Source organism: Rhipicephalus sanguineus, chromosome 4 (assembly GCF_013339695.2).
Source record: "Rhipicephalus sanguineus isolate Rsan-2018 chromosome 4, BIME_Rsan_1.4, whole genome shotgun sequence".
In the NCBI taxonomy this organism is placed as follows: domain Eukaryota; kingdom Metazoa; phylum Arthropoda; class Arachnida; order Ixodida; family Ixodidae; genus Rhipicephalus; species Rhipicephalus sanguineus.
The window spans coordinates 158,608,068-158,628,930 of NC_051179.1; positions in this window are offsets into that span (position 1 = coordinate 158,608,068).

A 20,863-nucleotide genomic window follows, 5' to 3' on the forward strand; every position below is an offset into this window, starting at 1 on the left:
ATAAGATTTTCTATATATGTCTATTAGATGTGTACTGTAAAGGCTGCGTTGTATATGAAATGAAGCAGTGTCTTGTGGAAGCTATATGATTATGAGACACACCACAGTGGAGTTCTCCTGATCAAATAAGCCCTTGTGGATTTCTTTAATGTGAACTACAGCACAAGTGCAGCACAAAGGTGTTTTCGCATTTTGCTTCATCAAAATGTGGCCGCCATGGCCAGTCTCCTGGGACAATTAAATGTTAGTGCAGAATTAGGTGCTCATTGAAACGCCTATATAGGGGCACGTGAGGTGGTATACATGAGAAAAAATGAACACATGTGCATTAAGTATCTGCAAGAGTGTGCCTACACATGTTGAACATGGCGCTTCATTGCGTTTTGGCTATTGTTTGCGGTTGACTTTTGATGCATGGAAGAGTTGGGAAATATTATTTCTGTTAGCAGAGGCTCGCAACAGTAAGAGTTTTGCAAAGAATTGATCTATTACTTTGTGAGATCACACTAGACTGTGATGTTTTCATGCACATAATAACAGTCAATGTGGCATTTAAATTTTCATTTTTTTATTCTAGTCACTTGCTGCATACTCCAAGTTATATATTTACATTGCTGTCACAGTGTTGCACGGGTTGTCTGAATTGTGCTGTGTTTTGTCAACACACTGACCCTTCCTGAATAGTTTGCAAGATATTCAGAACTGCATTTTTCCAGCCGGAAGTGTTGCAGCCTCATGCTTATTGCTTATGCAATTTATTTGCTTTGTATTGCATTACGTTCTCTCTACTGAAGTTTGCCAAAGAAACATTGGTCGGTTGGTTCGTGGTGTTCATTATCCCAAAGCGACTCGGGCTATGAGAGACGCCGTAGCAGAGACCTCTGGATAGTTTAGACCAGCTGGGGTTCTTTAACGTGCACTGAAATCACATAGTACATGCGCCTCTAGCACTTTGTCTCGATCGAAATTCCACCTCCGCAGCCAGGGCCAAACCCGCATCTTTCGGGTCGGCAGCCGAGCACCGTAACCACTAGGGGGGCGCTGCCAGCGCGCGAGGTGATCGGACGTGCGGCGCAACGGCTCCATCGTTTTTCAACTGGAACCGTGGATCTATAAGCTGAACCCCAACGAAATCGATGCCCTCGGACGCTTAACACCACAAGGAATCTGTGGACACCGATTCTCTAGAGGTGGGCTAAGTTTCAAGACTTTCAAGCCAACTTGAAGTTTCCACCTCGCCGCGGTTGAGCTGGCCCTTTCAAGGGCTGGGCTCGACGCAGCTGGCGTCGGGGTTTCCCAGGTATGGCAGCGACGAAGATCACCGGGTATGACCCGGTCACCATGCAATGGACTGAAATTGACACTAAAAACCATGATGAAGATGTTCCACCCACGGAAAATGAGTGTTTGCAAGCCTTAATGCGATTACGGCAACGCAGGACACAGGCGAACACGACGACCAAGGGAGACGCCAGCTCAGCCGTCGCTGGCACAGGCGGGGATTCCCCGCTCAGGGACTCCCGGCGATGCTCGCGCTGCGCCGCAGAATGGAAGTATGAAGACAGCACAGCAGTGGCGCCCGAAACAGACGCCACGTCTGCGCTCAGAAGACATCATCGTGGTCCTGAAACCCCGAGGGACGCTCGATTTAAAGACGGTGTTCAAGCACGGAGAAGTGGGTGCTGCAGTAGCTAACTACGTGGGTGACCCGGCAGCCGAAGACCTCAGCGTCTGGCCCGTCTGGGAACAGAACGTGATCGTTTGTGGCACGCAGACCACAGCCGTGGCGGACAAACTTATCAAGGAATTCGACCTCACGGTAGAGGAACAGAATTATCCCTTCCGTGGCCATCTGAAAATCAACGGTGACTGCTGCAAAGGGGTCATCCGCGTCTGCGAGGACGAAACCTCTGCTTCACTCAAGCCAAAACTCCGCTGGAGGGAGGGCGAAATCGCTTTCGTCAGAAAACTGGGCTCCTCAAATGTAGCGGTGGTGACTTTCGAGGGCCGAAGACTACCCCGATACATTCATTACAACTATGAATGTGTCCCCGTGAGAACCTACAAGAAAACGATCCCGGCTTGCTACAGATGCGGTACAGTCGGCCATCGGATAGACAACTGCCCCCACCCCGAAGACGGACGCTGCGGATACTGCGGAAAGCAAGTTGGGGCCACTACAGACGGCCTAACAGAACACGAGTGCCAGCCATCCTGCATGATCTGCGGAGGGGCCCACCTCACAGGGTCCGCGGACTGCACCGGAAAGTTCCGTAAGCTCCAACGCTCGGAGGCAACGAACCAGGCAGGACCCTCAACAACACCGAGCAAGCAGCTACCCCCACCTCCGAAGACGGGGAAGCAAGGTCAGCAACAGCGGCAACCACCACAACAGAAAGCCGAAAACAAGAACACGTCTCAGCAAGTCAAGCCAGGACCAGGAAAGAAGTCCCCGACTCTCCAGGCCGGGGATTTCCCTCCACTCAACAATGCTCCAAAACAACAGGTGAGTGGCTGGGCAGGGGCTGCCTCACGGTCCTCCTCTTCTTCCTCCAACACTCTTCACACTCGAGATGAAGTAAGCAGTTGGAGTCCTTAAGGAAACAAAATGCGCAGCTGGCAGCCAAAATTCAGGCGCTCGAAAAGGCTAGAGCGGAAAATCCTACACCGCACATGGATGACGAGAGTGACTCGGCTTCTGTGTGCTCGGGCAGTACGATAACATCTCACTCGGCCTCGATCGAAAATCTGGAGTCCCGGGTCTCTAATATCGAAGAACAGCTACTAGCTTTCACCGAACAGATGACTCAGCTCCCAAATATGATTAGTCAAGCCGTGCAGGCAGCTATCCAGCTGCAGACACAGCACATGGTAGCAACTGTAACCCAGCAAGTAACGGCAGTCCATTCAGACATGGCTCAGCAGTAACTCGAGATTCTCACGACGCACGGGGCCTATCCGTGAGGTCGGGCGACCCAGTAAAATTCTCCGCGCCGTGGAGGGCGAGAAACAAGAGGAATTCACCGACTCCCTAGAAAATGTGCAGAGTGGCGGTACAGCTCTCCCCGCGGGTCCGCTCACTAACCCATCTCAACAAATATAATAAATATGGTAGGGCCTACTTCTCAAGCACGGAGAAAAAAAGAATCGCTCTCGATAATACAGTGGAATTGCAGAGGTTCCAGGGACAGGCGCAAAAGATCTCACCTGCACCTCTACATTCAAAATTTGGACGAAATGCCTGCAGTGATGGCCCTTCAAGAGCCAGGTTTGCAGGCTAAACTCTCAGGTTATAACACGTTTCAAAGGAACCCATCCACTTGTATTCTGGTGCATAAATCGTACACCGCGCAAGAGATAGATCTAGAGCTTAACTCGGAGCATTCCTACACCATGGTGCAGATCCTGCCCCTCCGTAGGACAAACCATGCGGTGTATATACTGAACATTTATACTCCACCCAAAACAAACCGCGTCACCTATGCAGACATTTTCTGCCGTGCACTGATATGCGCCGACAGAGCACCTCTGGTTATCACAGGCGACTTCAGTGCCCCCTGCAGACTCTGGGGGTACAAACGCGAGGAGGCCAGGGGGAGGCGGCTTGCGGAGCTTATATCTACCTTAAGCCTCACCCTTCTCACCGACCCGGGCACCCCCACGCGCCTTGGTAACTCGGTGGACAGGGACACATGCCCTGACCTCACTCTGGTTAAGAACACACGACACGTTACATGGACTAACCTAGAGGAGACACTGGGCAGTGACCACTGCCTACTAAACATCACACTCTCTACACACCCTTTCAAACGGAAGGACAGACAAGCGCGAATAGTTAACTGGGACAAAATGCGCAAGGAAAATATCCCGCCTATCCTCCGTTCAGGCAATTACGCAGACTGGGCTGCGCACATCATACTCACCCAGAAGAAATACGAAACCACATTGCAAACATCGGATGAGCACCCCGCGGTTGACAACCACCTTCTGCATTTGTGGGAGGCACGCCAGAGCCTCACGCGCCGATGGAAACGCCAGAAGCATAATAGAGCCCTTCGAAAACGAATTCAGGAGCTAACAACACAAGCGGCGGAATACGCGACGCACTTAGCAGATACAAACTGGGTAGACAAATGTAATGATATCGCACATCAGATGTCAAACAAGGGCACGTGGCGGCTATTTCGCAGCCTCATCGACCCCACACAAACGCGAGGAGAAACGCAAAGACACCTCCGAAGAGCCACTCATGGATTTCAGGGTACCACAACACAACTAGCGGAAACGCTTCGGGACAGGTATCTCTGCCAGCAGCAAGATCCTCGATGTCCGGAGTATACATATTCGGGAAGGAAAAACGAGACCTTAGACGCCCCTTTCCTTCTACATGACATGAAGGCAGCAATGGCAAAGATGCGTAGAGGAACAGCTCCTGGTAGGGATAACATCACGGTCAAGACGCTGGCAAACTTGGCCGACCCTACGCTGACACAACTCTTGGAATACATTAATGCTATCTGGAGTGGCCGGATGTCAGTCCCCCCTGAGTGGAAAACAGCCCTGGTCACATTCATCCCCAAACCATGTAAACCAGTAAACACAGAAAACCTTCGCCCCATCTCTCTAACATCTTGCGTGGGCAAGTTGATTGAAACGATGGTGCGGGACAGACTTTCGGAATATCTAGAGCAGAAGGGGGCCTTTGCTCCTACCATGTTCGGATTCCGTCCTCATAAATCGGCACAGGATGTACTCCTGCAACTACACCGAGAGGTCATCCAACCGGTGGTGATGAAATACAACGACAGGGTCATCTTAGCCTTAGATCTGAAGGGGGCCTTTGATAACGTTAAACATAGCGTCATTCTCGAACACCTCAGTGACACCGACTGTGGACAGAACACGTTCAATTACGTCAAGGACTTTTTATCGGACAGAGCCGCCCTGATCCGCATAGGAAACTCAGAATACGGACCGTATCAAATGGGTACTAGAGGGACACCGCAAGGGGCTGTCCTTTCTCCCATCCTATTTAATATCGCCATGATGCATCTACCACGTCAGCTGGCGGGCATAGAGGGCATTCGCCATGCCCTCTATGCAGATGACATCACTGTTTGGGCAACACAAGGGAACTTGGGTAATATTGAGGACAGCCTGCAACAAGCTGCAGAAATTGTACACACCTACGCGGCGCGCTGCGGGCTCCAATGCGCGCCCAACAAGTCTCAATTCCTTCACATCAAAGGCATGTCTAGAGACAACACAGATATCTCCATCACGCTTCCTACGGGCCCAATCAGACGAGCGGAGGAGATCAGGGTCCTTGGCCTATACATTCACCAACAGCTCCGAATTGACACAACACTGACCAAACTTAGGAAAATAGGAGACCAGGTGGGTCGCATGATCCGCAGGGTCTCCAACAAGAGGGGGGGACTTCGGTGGAAAGATGCGTTGCGGCTGGCGCACGCTTTTGTAACCAGCAGGGTCATGTACTCCGTCCCTTACCTCTAAGGAAAAAAAATCGAAGCAGTCATTAGGAAGACGTTAAAGAGGGCTCTTGATCTTCCGATCTCTACATCCAACAGCCGTCTCAAGGCTTTGGGTGTGGTGAACTCATATCGGGAGCTTAGGGAAGCCCATCTCCTCAACCAGATACACGGTTGGCCCAAACAAACTCTGGCCAAAGTCTACTTGCGCGACTGCATATAAAACATGACTTCCACCTACAGGAGCGGGTCAAGGTACCAGAACTGTGGCGCACAGCCCTTCTGGTTCGACCTCTCCCCACTAAAATGGACAGAGATGAACACACCGCACGACGTGAGGCGCGCGCTCGGGCGCTGGAGCTACAATATGGACAGAAGAGCGGTGTCTACTACGTGGACGTTGCTGGCCCAAACCCTGAGGGGTGGTACACAGCCGCTGCTATTCACGAAGGAACACAGGTGGATGGGCTAAACTTTAGGGCGTATACTATAACACAGGCTGAAGAGGTCGCCATTGCCCTTGCGGCCTCTCACAGTAATTCCAGATGCATTATTACGGATTCGCGGGGCGCGTGTCGCAACTACGTAGCAGGGTACATCTCACCCTTAGCCTACAAAATACTGCGAAACTGCATAAGGGACGCGGACCCTCACCCGAAACGTATTATTTGGACTCCGGGTCATCAGGGATTGCGGGGAAATGAGGCTGCAGATGCGGCTGCCCGAGCGCTCATTTCCGGGTTTCCTCCGTCAATCCCAATGGAGACAGACGGGGAGGGTTACCCTCTCCTCCGGTATAGGCAAATTCTGGAATATTATAAGGAAATTCATCGCCGTTACCCTCCTCCTGCAAGGGGGTTGAAGAAAGCAGATGAGCGCATCCTGTTAAGACTCCAGACTAACACAATGTTATGTCCTGCAATCATAAAACATTTCGACCCTACGGTCACAGGACAGTGCCAGCACTGTGGGGAGGTGGCGGACACCTACCACATGGTGTGGGCCTGTCAAAACAACTCAGCCCTTACTCCTCACCCGAACCCTACCCGAGAGCACTGGGAGGCGGCCCTGCTCGGCTGCTCAGACCTTCATGCCCAACAGGCCTTGGTACAGAGAGCCAGGGCGGCGGCTTCAACCAATGGGGTCCCGGAATAGAGACTCCACCTAGTCTGTAGGAACCTCTAAAGAGGTCCCAGGCCTCTCCTTGTAAATAAATGCTTTTCACCACCACCACCGTAACCACTAGGCCTATATGGCAGCAGTGAAATATGATCTGGGCATGGCATCTGCTCCCAACAAGCTTTTTTCAAGAACAGCCAGCTTTGAAAAGATGTATGCATAGTCGAAAGATGTTTGGTAACAGCACTGCATGCCACTTCAATTCATACTGTATGCCATTTTGGTTCTCTTAGTTGTGCTGGAACAAGTGGCTTCGTCGGCTGTACGAGTGTGAAGCCTTGTGACACTAACAGCTTTTGCATCTTCTGGTGCATTCTTCGTGAGCAAAGTACCTGAAGTGTCGTTTTTTTTTCTAGTCACTTGCTGAATTCACCTAGTTGTTTATTCATGCCACTGTCGCAGTGTTGCACACTGGTTGCGAAGAGCGATGCACGGGTTGTCTCAATTGTGCTGTGTTTGGCATCTTCTGGTGCATTCTTCGTGAGCGAAGTACCTGAAGTGTCATATTTATTTTCTAGTCACTTGCTGAATTCTCCTAGTTGTTTATTTATGCCACTGCCACAGTGTTGCAGACTGGTTGTGTAGAACAATGCACGGGTTGTCTCAATTGTGCTGTGTTTTTCATCTTCTGGTGAATTCTTCAGTGAGAAAAGTACCTGACGCGTTGCGTTTCTTTTTCTAGTCACTTGCTGAATTCACCTAGTTGTTTATTTACGCCACTGTCGAAGTGTTGCACACTGGTTGTGAAGAACAATGCACGGGTTGTCTCAATTGTGCTGTGTTTTTCATCTTCTGGTGAATTCTTCAGTGAGAAAAGTACCTGACGCGTTGCGTTTCTTTTTCTAGTCACTTGCTCAATTGACCTAGTTGTTTCTTTATGCCACTGTCGCAGTGTTGCACGCTGGTTGTGAAGACAATGCACAGGTTGTCTCAGTTGTGCTGTGTTTTGCATCTTCTGGTGAATTCTTAGTGAGAAAAGTACCTGAAGTGTCGTGTTTCTTTTTCTAGTCACTTGCTGAATTCACCTAGTTGTTTCTTTATGCCACTGTCGCAGTGTTGCACGCTGGTTGTGAAGAACAATGCACAGGTTGTCTCAATTGTGCTGTGTTTTGCATCTTCTGGTGAATTCTTCAGTGAGAAAAGTACCTGAAGTGTCGTGTTTCTTTTTCTAGTCACTTGCTGAATTCACCTAGTTGTTTATTTACGCCACTGTCGAAGTGTTGCACACTGGTTGTGAAGAACAATGCATGGGTTGTCTCAATTATGCTGTGTTTCTTTTTCTAGTCACTTGCTGAATTCACCTAGTTGTTTATTTATGCCACTGTCACAGTGTTTTACACTGGTTGTGAAGAACAGTGCATGGGTTGTCTGAATTGTGCATTGTTTTGCAACTTTTGGTGCATTCTTCATCAAAGTACCTGAAGTGTCGTGTTTTTTTTCTAGTCACTTGCTGAATTCACCTAGTTGTTTATTTATGCCACTGTCGCAGTGTTGCACACTGGTTGTGAAGAACAATGCACGGGTTGTCTCAATTGTGCTGTGTTTTGCATCTTCTGGTGAATTCTTCAGTGAGCAAAGTACCTGAAGTGTCGTGTTTCTTGTTCTAGTCACTTGCTGAATTCACCTAGTTGTTTACTTAAGCCACTGTCACAGTGTTTTACACTGGTTGTGAAGAACAGTGCACGGGTTGTCGCAATTGTGCTGTGTTTTGCATCTTCTGGTGAATTCTTCAGTGAGCAAAGTACCTGAAGTGTCGTGTTTTTTTCTTCTAGTCACTTGCTGAATTCACCTAGTTATTTATCTACGCCACTGTCACATTGATGCACACTTGTTGTGAAGAACGATGCACGGGTTGTCTGGATTGTGCTGTTTTGTCAACACACTGACCCTTCCTGCATAGTTTGTAACATATTTAGAACTGCGTTGCTCCTGGCAGGTTTTTGCAGCGCGCGAACATAGGAAAAAAGGACAGAGTAGACAGAAAGAGCGCTGACTTCCAACTGACTTTATTTCGCTAAGTGGCAAAACATATATATATGCGGAAAAGGAAGATAAAAAGCAAACATACTAGCCTAATCAAAGTGACTGTAATCAAAGCACATGGAACAGATCCACCATTGCCTTAACACCCGGCAAGTATTCACGTTCTATAATAATATCTGGGGTTTTACGTCCCAAAACCACGGTATGATTATGAGAGACGCCGTAGTGGAGGGCTCCGGAAATTTCTACCATCTGGCGTTCTTTAACGTGCACCTAAATCTAGGTACACGGGCCTCTACCATTTCGCATCCATCGAAATGCGACTTTCGGGTCAGCAGCCGAGCACCGTAACCGCTATACCACCGCGGCGGACAATATTCACGTTCTGTGATAATGCAACTGATGGGGAGCTTACGCAGTTTTCACCTAGTGAGGGAATTATTTCTGCTTCGATGATCTCTGGGGTTAACTGATCCCTGTTCGCGCGCTGCAAAAACCTGCCAGTATGATTACCAACCAACTAGCCCAAGCCTCAACACTTATATGCATTGCTCCAGCTGGAAGTGTCGGAACCTCATGTTGATTTTTTAGTGCACTTCATTTGCCTTGTAGTGTTCTGCATTTTTGTTTGCTGTACTCTCATTTACCAAAGGAGTATTCTGCTCATTGGATTTGGGAGTCTTGTGAGCACAGCAGCAGTGCGATATGTTGTGGACTTGGCAACTGATCCCACCAAGTTTTTTTTACAAGGAAAGTCAGCTCCGAAAACAGGTAGGCATACCCAAAAAAAATTGGGGGACGTTTAAGCTTCGTTTTTAAGAGTTGAACGCAATAGTGATATCCTGCCCCTAGTGCGCACTTGGAACACTACGAGTGTTTAAGAGAATGCGCGCACTAAGGTGTGCGCCTTATGTAATGGGTAGCATGCTTTAAACCAGGAGCAATTATGCACGATTTTCGAAGTTGCGATGCACCCACTACGTGGTCTTAAGGGAATACGCGCAGTAATGGGTGTGTGGCTTTTGTAATGGGTGGCTGTCTTTAAACCACCAAGTCGTTATGATATTGACATGGTGTGACGCCCGATGGCAATATACGCTTGTACCACGCAATATTACTGCGATATTACATCTCGTACTGTGACGCCCGTATACAGGACGCGTATTTTTTGGAAGCATGAAATTTACTTTCAGCGCAGCTCGTTCGTCATTGTGTTGCGATAAGAGCATAATCAACATATTAGTTTTTTGTCTGTATTCAATTGCTTTCAAGTGATATCCTACGTTGAATAAATACCATGAAAGAAAAAAAAGCAGAGGCGTGGCTGTGTGGTAGAACTCCTGCTTGCCACGCAAACGGCCTGGGTTCGATTCTCACTCGGACCCAACATTTTTATTGTTTATTTTATTTGGATCTTTTTCGATTTTTCGGTCACGGACAAGATGATGATTTTTCGCTCACAACCAACGGCGCCGACGCCGACGGCGGAATTTCTGCGATACGAGCTCTAACGCTATCGCGTTAAAAGAAACTCAGCAACAACACTGTATGCCACTTTTCGAATTCACGGTTTATGCTGCTCTGGTTTACTGAGTTGGTTTCGGATGTGTGATATATGTTGTGGAAACCACACAATTTTTTCAGTTATGTACATAAGAGACTTTCAAAATTAAAAGAAACAATCAGTATTTTCATAACTATTGCAATGAAGATTGTTCTTATCTGCAGCAGTGGCAGTTCAAATGGAAGGACAAAATGCTGCTTTTTACATGGAGAATTGCTGTGGGATGGTCATGAGGTGTTCGGTTTGTGTTTTTATGTTCTCATTTTTTTCAATAAAACTTCAGCTGAAAGTCAGCAGCACTGTGCCGTGTGTCCCCTTCTTGTCTTCGTCCATCTTAGTCACGGTGTTGCTCTGCCTGCCCATTGTACGTTTGTCACAACTTCCAATTGCAAATCTGCAGAGATATCAGATATTACCGAACGATACATTTCGTCCTACTCTAACCACCTAGCCAGGTGGAATACTCCTATGTCGTATCCAAGACCCTACTCACATTGGCACTGAAATAATGGGGGAATTTTTCTGTGAGCGACAAGAGAGGCTTACCTCTTTTTCATATAATCACAGAACTGATGTACTTCCTGATCGCTCTAGGTTCTCTGTGATGGTAACTTATTCAAACATTACAAGCAATGACGAAAGGGGCAACGATGTAGTTATTCCAAATCTTCAGGGCGTGTTTAACTTGACATATGGTGTAAAAACAAAAAAAGCAAAACAAAAGCCAAGGGACAGTTTTAGAGATCCCAATAATTTTCTTTATGAAACTTGAACAGGTCTGCTTGAACAGGGGCTGTGGTAAATCTTGTGTGCATCCATGCCAGGTAATCGGGCCAATCTTCCAGCAAGCTCTTGTAATGGCTTTATGAAATGAGGGAAAGAGCACATGCAGAATGGAAGCAAGTCAGCCAGCATAAGAAAATTAAAAAGCACTAATGCACACTCGGGCCGCATACTTTTCTTAAACATAATGGGTACCACGCAACAACGTAAACACAATAACTACAAGGTTTTTATCCACACTTTGAGAATTTGTAACGCAAATCGAAAAGTCCTGCTCAGACTCCGGCCATGCACAGTTCGCTTTTCTCCGATGTTGCACCGCGAAACGTGAATCTCGAAAAGTATGCACACACATGCTCCTCGCAACCTTAAATAACTTATCAACAATGTGCTGGAACAGTACAGGTGAAGTTCACTTAAAACGCGGCGGTGCGGCTTGTGGCCGTGCCGTTTTCACTTTAAAACAACACCCGAGTCAAGAAAGACTACGTACGGAGCGGGACTGGGGATCAAATTTGGCCAGCTGCGCTGCAGTAATCTAGATATAAACGAACTGCACGGCTCAAGAACGTTTCAATTCTTAATCGGAATGCGGCTACTGCGGAAAACATTGACCCCGAGACGCGGCTTCTGCTTGGTCGTAGTTCACAATAGCCGTGGAGCGAACGCAGCCCCGAATAAACAATGCTCGCTCACGCGATTAATAACGGCTTTTTTCTCACGACCAAAGGTAAAGCGCCTTATTTTAAACTATCACCTATATATTAAGAAGGACCTCATGTTGTTCAGTTCACGCCAGCTCACGCGACACCCTGCGTACACTGTTATGGGTTTCATGCACTACTAAGACACCGACGGTTTGTGAGCACAAGCGAGGCAGCGCGAATTTCAACAGAAGAGGCAAGAGAATAAGACTTCGCTTACCTACGTGGCTTCAGACAACCTCGCGCAGTTGAAATATGTAAGTTGCGGGCCATCATTTGCAGCGCGGCTTGACAATGGTGCTTCACCAAGTATTTTAACGAAAACTTCACGTCTTGCAAGAAAGGATCATATTTAGGTTGTCACAGAGGGTCCAGCTTGTTCACTGATGCACGAAACATGCAAAGCCGTAGTGTTTCTTTCTTGCTAACGCGTTAACACTGAGGCTAGCACAGCCGAACAAGGGAGCGACTACGTAGTGCGGCCATTTTGTCATCTACTAACCCTTCTCGAGAGGACGGTCATGAATTCCGCTAGGCGGCGCGACAGTCTATGGGCATTGCGAATAGTGAAGCTTTCCAACGCTACAAAACAAGAATCGAAAAACAGAAATAGAGCGCAAATACACAAAACACGAGGACGCATACAACGACCGTTTCCGCTTAGCTGAGCTACAGGCAAGGCTGAACTGCTACGATAAATCCGCTCCAGGCTCCGATCGCATTGTATATGAAATCTTGAAACACCTGCCATTTTATATTAAAGGCTACAGCGCACAAAGACGGGGACAACAGAAGAAAACACAGGACGAAGCTGCTTGACTCGGTGGCTCGTGTCCTGCTAAGGGAGATGAAGCGTGGTGATCAGCAAGGCCATGCGATAAAGAAAAAGAAAGATAAGTTAGTAGTAGTGCCGTACATGCATAAGGTCGGGCACAATCTCAAAAAGATAGGCATGCGTGCTGGTGTCGATGTAGTCTTCTCCGCCCCTAACAAGCTTTCAAAACTATGTATGCTTGTTAATGCTGATGGCAACAAAAAAGAAGGATGCGCCAAAAGACATGGGGAGCGGTTTGTTGACTGTGAAGAAGGTATAGTCTACTCGCTGCCCTTGAGCTGCGGGAAAAGATATATTGGACAATCCGGTAGATGTATCAACGATAGGCTCAGGGAGCATAAGAATTTGGTAGGAAAGACAGCCATATCAGGCCACTTGTCAATGCACTGCAGGACTTGTGCATGTGAACCACTTTTCGGGCAGTGCTCGGTAATCGGAAAGGAAAAGGATAAGCTGACACGTGAAGTGATTGAAGCGTATGAAATTGATCGCCAAAAAGACAGTTGCGTGAGTGCTCCCTCTGTGACCCTCTCCACTAAGGAGATAGAATTTTTGAACGGAAACATGTCTTAGGCCGTGTGCAAAATAATGAGTGTTAGGTTGGTTGTAACTTTATCTCGTGTTGGTGCTGTGCCTAATATCGCTTTTATTGGCTCGATGTGCGCATATAAGGTTCCTCCTTCAGAGAATAAAGTATCAGTTGCAGTTCGGCGCTTCGTCCTGTGTTTTCTTCTGTTGTCCCCGTCTTTGTGCGCTGTAGCCTTTAATATGCAATACCAACTAGCCCACCAAGCCATACTTGTGATCTGCCATTTTAAACCCAAAAAACCCTGCTTTCCCTGTACAATGCGGTTTGGTTTTTCGGCGAGATCCCCTCGGCCTGGAAGAAAGCCATTATTATTCTGATTTTAAAACAGGGCAAGGACCCGTCCTCCGTTGCGAGCTACAGGCCCATTGCACTAACAAGCTGTCTTTGTAAACTTTTTGAAAAGGTGATAAACCGCCGACTGATACAGCTTAGAGATTATTTACCAGCGCCTTTACACTCGCGAAGCGTTGCTCTGTTTTGCCCGTGCACCGCGAAGAACAGCAATACCTTGTGAACTGAGCGTATACGCTGCATACACTAAAATCCCTCTATCTTTGAAAAGTAGCGAAAGGTCTTGATTCAGCCGCCGCGCTCTTCGATAGGTCGGTTGGCGACACGTGACCTTTTCGCCTTCGCGCCCCGCCCAAAGGGTCCAGCGGCGGCAGCGCTGTGCTGCCGATAGGTACGGATCACTGTGTTTTGAAGCGTGGAGTCGGGCGATTTTAGCAAGTAAAGAGTACTTCACGCGCCTCTGTCGCAGTGTTGTTGCAAACTAGAAGCGTTTATACCCGAAACTGAGTGGACGCCGGAATTCCGTGCTTCAATTTAATGTTTGGAGCATGACGTGCTAGTATGTCGGGTCTCTATGCCTTCGGTTGCCTCACCGCGCGGAGCACAGAAAAAAACGTTTCTTTTTTTTTTCGTTCCTCGCAGTGACAAAAATATATGCTGAAGGAAGGCCCAACAAAATCAGTCGCAAGAAATTCGTTCCCACAGAAAACACCCTGCTATGCGAACTAAGTGTTTATGTAATGGTATAATTTCAAGCAGCCTTTCGCTTGGCCGGCGTGCTTTTGTTTGTGCATATGCATGAGCATTATCTTAGCAACGATATTATTGCTTTGACGTTCTTTATGCCGTAGATTTGTCCGTAGTAGTCAATGCAGAGTCACACCCCGTATCTCTAACATTAAATTGCTCGGAACTCAAAAAAAGTAGCCATTGTTTTTCTCACCGGGGTGGCTTCAACACTACAAGCTCACAGGGAAATGAGCATTTGGGATTAGTTTTTTTCCATACCTTGCCGTGTTTTGCCGCACTGCTGTGTGCGAGATCGGTTAAGGCTTCTTCGTTGAAGCATTCCGCGTAATGTTTTCCCTTGAATATCACAATGTATTTCAGAAGTTCGAATAAATTATACTGCAAGACACTGGGACGAAAAAACTGAAACCATATATGCCGCACCAAGCATCTTTGCTAATTTTCCAAGGCAAAACATTAGCAGATTAACTGCCTATTTTATTCGAACTAGAAAACAAGCACTTTTAACTCGCACAAACACCGCGTGTTCTTCAAGTCACGCAGAATGTGAAAAGATGCGAAGGAAAAAAATATAAATGCCCTGCATGACAGCTGCTGTGGGGAACCCGCTCGGAATCTGCTTTGGAAACGCACGCGTTCTATTTCAATATTGAACGTGCTCCGTGCTCCTTAAATTTATTGTCCCGGTAGTTTGAGAACTGATGAGCATCTTAGGCCAGAAATATTAATAATTTAACGGTTTAAGCGAGCACCGAGTTCGGTTTCAGGCGCAATATGCACGGGAGTGAGCGGCGCGTCGTCTGCTATCGCTGCTCCTTGGACCCCTCGAGAGGGCGCGCGTGTAGTTGTCGCTACCTTTAAAAATATAGGGACCTGAGCATGGATGGATGGGTGGATGCTATGAGCGTCCCCTTTATAACGGGGCGGTGACATGTCTGCCACCATGCTCGAAGAAAAAAGAAAAGAAAAACTTCCTTGTTTCATGCTGGCCTAATACCTTGTCTACATTGATTAAATCTATCTTATTATACCAAAAAAATTTATAAATTCACGTACGGTCTATCTCTCTGCCTCTTAAGGCAGAATGACCTTATCCCCCCCCCCCCCATTATTTATTTTTGTACTTTATCTCTACTCCTCTGCCACCAATACTCTAACCGTCTCTTACTTATTTCTATCGCGGACGTGTTCAGCTTTCCATTGTTGTCCCTAAAACCCAAGGCTTCCTGTAGACTCGTGCCCACAAGTATACCTGGGTGAATATCGCCACATTCAATCAGTACATGTTCCATCGTTTCCTTAGTTCCCCCGCAGCATGTACAGTGTTCGTCTTCGTTACTGAATCTCGCTTTATAACTTCGCGTTCTAAGGCAGCCCGACCTTGCTTCAAACAGTAAAGCGCTTCCCCTTGAATTATCATAAAACCTTTCCCTTCTTATTTCGTTTTTTCCCTTTCGGTAGTTACTCAGAGCCGGCTTCTTTTCCATCGCTGTCATCCAATAAGTCCTCTCCGCCTCCCTGACCTTCCGCTTAATGCTCCCTGTTGCCATATCGCCCGCACTGCTAGCCGTATATTTACTGGTGAGCCTCCTAGTTTCTCTTTCTCCACTGCGTGTCAACGCTTTTTCTATACAAATACCTGAAAACCTTCTCTGCCGATCTACTCTTCTTCATTTTCCTCAGCCTCTCTTCGAATCTCATTTTGCTCTGAGCTTCCCTCACTTCAAAGCCTGTCCATCCCATATCACCCTTTACAGCCTCAATTGTCGTCTTCCCGTGAGCGCCCAACGCGAGGCGGCCCACCATCCTTTGATTTACATTCATTCCTGATTGTACCTCTGACTTCATGCAAACCACCGAGTTCCCAATGTAAGCCCCGGGACCATCACACCCTTCCACAGCCCTCGAAGCACCTCGTACCTATTGTATCCCCATAAAGCTCTGTGCTTCATAATTGCAGCATTCCTCTTTCCCTTTGCTACCGCTGCTTTCTCTTGTACCTCCATATATCTATCCCCTTCATTTACCCATACTCCGAGGTACTTGTACTCGCTTACCCTCGCTATTTTTGGCCCTGTATGAAGACCGCATGGTCTTCGTGATCATTGAATACCATCAATCCACATTTTCTTGCACTAAATCCTAGTCCTAGAGCCTCACATTCCCTTCCGCATATATCTGCCAGTCGCTGTATATCATCTTGACTGTCCGCAAATAAGACAATATCATCAGCATAAAATAGACCTGGAAGCTTCTGCTCAACCATCGTGCCGACCTGTTTGTGTGACAAATTAAATCCAATGTTGCTACCTTCTAGCGCTTTTTCCATCCTCACCATGTACAGCATGAATAACAGCGGGGACAAAGGACATCCCTGTCTCAGCCCCTTGCTAATTTCAACGCTGTCCTTGCTACTTATTCCTTCCCATTCTATACAAACTGTATTTTCTCGGTACATTTCCCTCAAAAGCTGTATACAGTCGTCCCCTATGCCCACTTCTTTCAATATATCCCACAAAATTTCCTGCTTAACGTTGTCATACGCTCCGGTGATATCTAGATAAGCTATGTATAAGGGCCTGTTTTCTATTTTCGATATTTCTATACACTGGGTAAGAACAAACAGATTATCGTCTAACCGCCTGTCGATTCGAAATCCATTCTGAAGTTCTCCCAAAATATCATTTTGTTCTACCCACGCTTCTATTTTTAATTTTACTGCCTGCATCGCCAGCCTGTATGGCACCGATGTAATTGTTAGCGGTCTATACGAGCGAATGTTATCCTTTTCTCCCTTTATAGATTAAGTTCATTCTACTTTTTCGCCTACTGTCTGGTATTTCCCTCTCCTGTAAGCACTTTTCTACGGCTTTCAGCAGTGTTTCTTTAGTGTTATGTCCGAGTTCGTTAATGAGGCTGACGGGAACCCCATCTAAGCCCGGAGTAGTGCGCTTAGGAATTTTTCCTTCGGCCTTCTTCCAATTGAAATTCTCCAGTACTACATCTTCGTCAGTTGCACTCCTTTGCGTACTATTACCTACCGGGGGAATCCCTTGGGTGACCTTTTTAAACGAATCGGCTGTTATCTTTCGGATGTAACCTAGCGCTTCATGCCCTTCCAATTGATTTCCTCCTTCATCTACCAAACGTTGTTGCATTGTGACAGACTTCCTACCTAGCGCTTTTAGGTGGCTCCAAAATATCCTAGGCGCGGCCTTCTTCTTCTCGCGAATCTCTGTCATCCAGCGTTCACTTTCACCTTTAATTTTTGCCTCGACTAATTTCTGCACGATGGATTTTCGCTCTAAATATATTTCCCATATTTGGTTGACTTCGTCCTGTGGCCGCTTCTCTTTTTTTTTTGCCTGTCTGTGCTCCCGTGATGCCTCACGTCGCTTCTCTATCGCCTCCCGGATTCTTTGTTCCACCAACTTTTGGCTTTCTCTTTCCTTTACAACAAATAGTTTTCTTCTCTTTTTCCATTTCTTTTGTGATTATATGTAGCAGCTCACTATACTTCCAGTCTTTGCCTGGCAGTTCGTCTACTTTTTCTTCGACTCTTGCGGCTACATTCGTTATTTGTTTGTCATTTAGATACAAGCTGCCAAATTTTGATTCTATGTTCTTATTTTCAGTTTTATATCCCATTTGTAATATTATGCGTTTATGATCACTACCCAAGCTGTTAATGCCTTCCTCGTCTATTCTCATCTCTCTAAGTTTGTCATATATTCCTTCTGTCATGAGACAATAATCAATGCTCGATTGCCTGTTTCCGACTTCCCACGTGATCTGCCCCTCATACTTCGGCCCCACGTTAACTATCTCAAGACTATGTTGCTCGCAGAGATCTACCAATAACTTGCCATTGGTGTCTGAATATCCGTCAAGGTCACGAATGTGAGCGTTCATGTCCCCTAGAAGGATTATTTCGGCATCATGACCAAATTCTTTAATATCGGTGCTTATGCATTTCACTATCTCCCGATTCTTTTCTCTGCAGTTATTCCCCGTCCACAAGTATGCTACACCTAGCCACGTTTTCTTTCCACCTACTGTGCCCGAAACCCAAAGGTGCTCTGAACACGTCTGCTTCACTCTATCCCATTTTGTTCTGCTATGAATTAGCATTCCAACACCCCCACCTCTCCTTTCTGATGTGATCCTGTTACATCCTTCCCAAATATAATTGTCAATATGTGGTGGCTCTTCCAAGTCTCTAAGGTGTGTTTCTGTAACCGCATAAACACCTATCTGTTCCTTGTTTAACTGTCCCTCAATCTCTAACCATTTTTCCTTTTTTCTGCCACCCTGCATGTTAATGTAACTAATTGCAACACGCGCCTTCTCCCTTCTTTTACCTTTTGTCTGGTTTTTCGCTATGCTGCCTGTCAAAGAGTCCCCCTGGTGGTTTTCCTCATTACAAGCTACCCTGGGCACCGAAGGGCCCGCGTGCCCCCCAAAAAAAGCTACTGCGCGTCCCGCAAGTCGCCAACCCACCTCATGACCAAGCCTCCTATCGAAGTGTATTCCGTCTCTTTGAAAACCACCCCACCTGTGCACCTCTCTGTTTATTTCCACTACCTCGATGCCTTTCTCTCGACTCATATGCCATATCTCTTTGTTTGCGTGGACAACCGCTCTTTGCAGGTTGACGTCACGCACCGGTACCTCCGGTATTGTGCATACCACTATCTGCACCTGAGGGGACACCGCCGCGCAACGCCACACACCGGAAGGGCGGCGAAACATCGCAGACGCTAGACGGCGCTGCGGCGGTGGAGAGCTTTAAAAATGACAGCCTCCTTGTGAAATTGGTGCATACTCGGCAATTATATTTGGCACAATTGTTAATCTAATGTGTGGCAACGCTCTGGAAAAATTTTGAAAGTACTCACTGTCATACCAGCGGAGCAAAACATAAGAATCTGAAATTAGGGCATTATTGAACAATTTACCATATTCGCGATTTTTTCCCTTAAGATAAGGTCCCAATACTGCATGATCACATTACAACTCATGCGATTCATGTATGCCAAGAAACATTTTGAGCCCGGCAGGTGCAGTTGTTTTTATGTATAGGACTTCGTCAAAATCCCATTTCCGCGCAATTCGCAAAAAGCGGTTTTGGCTCACGAATGTTTTTGACGAGCAGGCAAAATTTTTTTCCTCGAAACTAAGACTGGTGTTGTTGTCCTGGGCACTCGGACAGCAAAATATATTTTTTGCCGCGAAGTTAAAGGGGGTCGCTGGAGATGCACGGACGTTCTTCTCTGAACACACCCTGTAATAACTCTATTTACAGCATGTTTATTTAGCAGCCTGACAACTGCCATGCGAAGTTAGCTATAGAATGAATGGAATTCACAGAGCTCCCGAGAGAGCTCTTTCCTGTTTTTCTCTCATTTCCTATGTCAGCCGTCGTGGCGAAGAATCGAGCTAGACCACATACCTGTTCATCCACCCATGTCTATACTCACCGCGGTACTTATAAATTTTCATACTGCAGTGCCGTGTGCAGCGAAAACTAATGGCTACTTCAGCACATCGCATATAACCAAGCTTCATGTAGAACACGTCGATTTACTATTAAATAATGAATCTGAATACGCACAGAATTAACATGTAATTCACGAGTTACTGTTAGTGTATGACGCACAAATAGTCATGCTTTCATGCAGCAATAAATTTCGCCATGATGTTGGAAAACCGGCTTTGTTACTGAATAAAAAACAATCACATGTTGCACAGCTAGAATACGATGGAAAGTGACCGTACGCAGAAGCAGATCGATCCGACCGCAGCATAAATTCAGGTTCTGCATGAATGCACTCCAGGTCCCATCAGAGAAATATCACTGGCTTCCACATTAACTGACAGTGTCTCAGGCCCATGGAATGCCTTGTAAAAACAGGAGTGAAGAAAGACTGCATACAAGAAAAATTAGTAAGCTATTCGGAAGAGGAAGCCAGCGAAAATAACCGAAGACGGCGAAGAACCACCAGACAGGACAAGCTAGTACGATTTGCAACAACACAGCATCAAGTCATTCGAAATACAGATTTGCAATTACAGATGTGATAAAAATGTTGTCGTGTATTTATAGACGACAATCAATCATAACTACACTCACAGGCGAGACACCTATGGTAAAGGTGTACATTATTGACGGCTAAACCCCATATGCACTAAAATTCACGCGATAGAGCGATGCGACAAGCGACGAAAGTGGCCGTCGTGCGTCAGGTCGCTTGGTCGATCGCTCGGTTTTGCAAATTTAGAAACTATCGCACGTCGCTGGGAAAGCGTATGGCCGACTAGTTAATAGCGGATGTCAGTGACGCACTGCCGTCACTACACAGAATGGCACTCCTCAATCTTTTCATTTCCCTGCCGGTCACTGGCTCGCAGACGCACGCGGGTCTTTCCTTTCTGTCTAGCCTCGCACGTCACCGGAGGGCTCCCATTGTTGTGCAAATAAAAGCTATTATTATTAGACGTTCACGCACGTTCGAAGAAAAAAAAACATGATGCACGACTTCCAGAAATATTTTGTCAGTTTGTACAGCACAACATTTTGCCTCACATTAATAGAATAACTTCACACCACCGAAAAAGCATGAACAGACGAAATGAGCAGACAATACGAGCACTGTCTTCCTTGTTTTCTTTCTTTCTTTTTTTTTCCTGCGC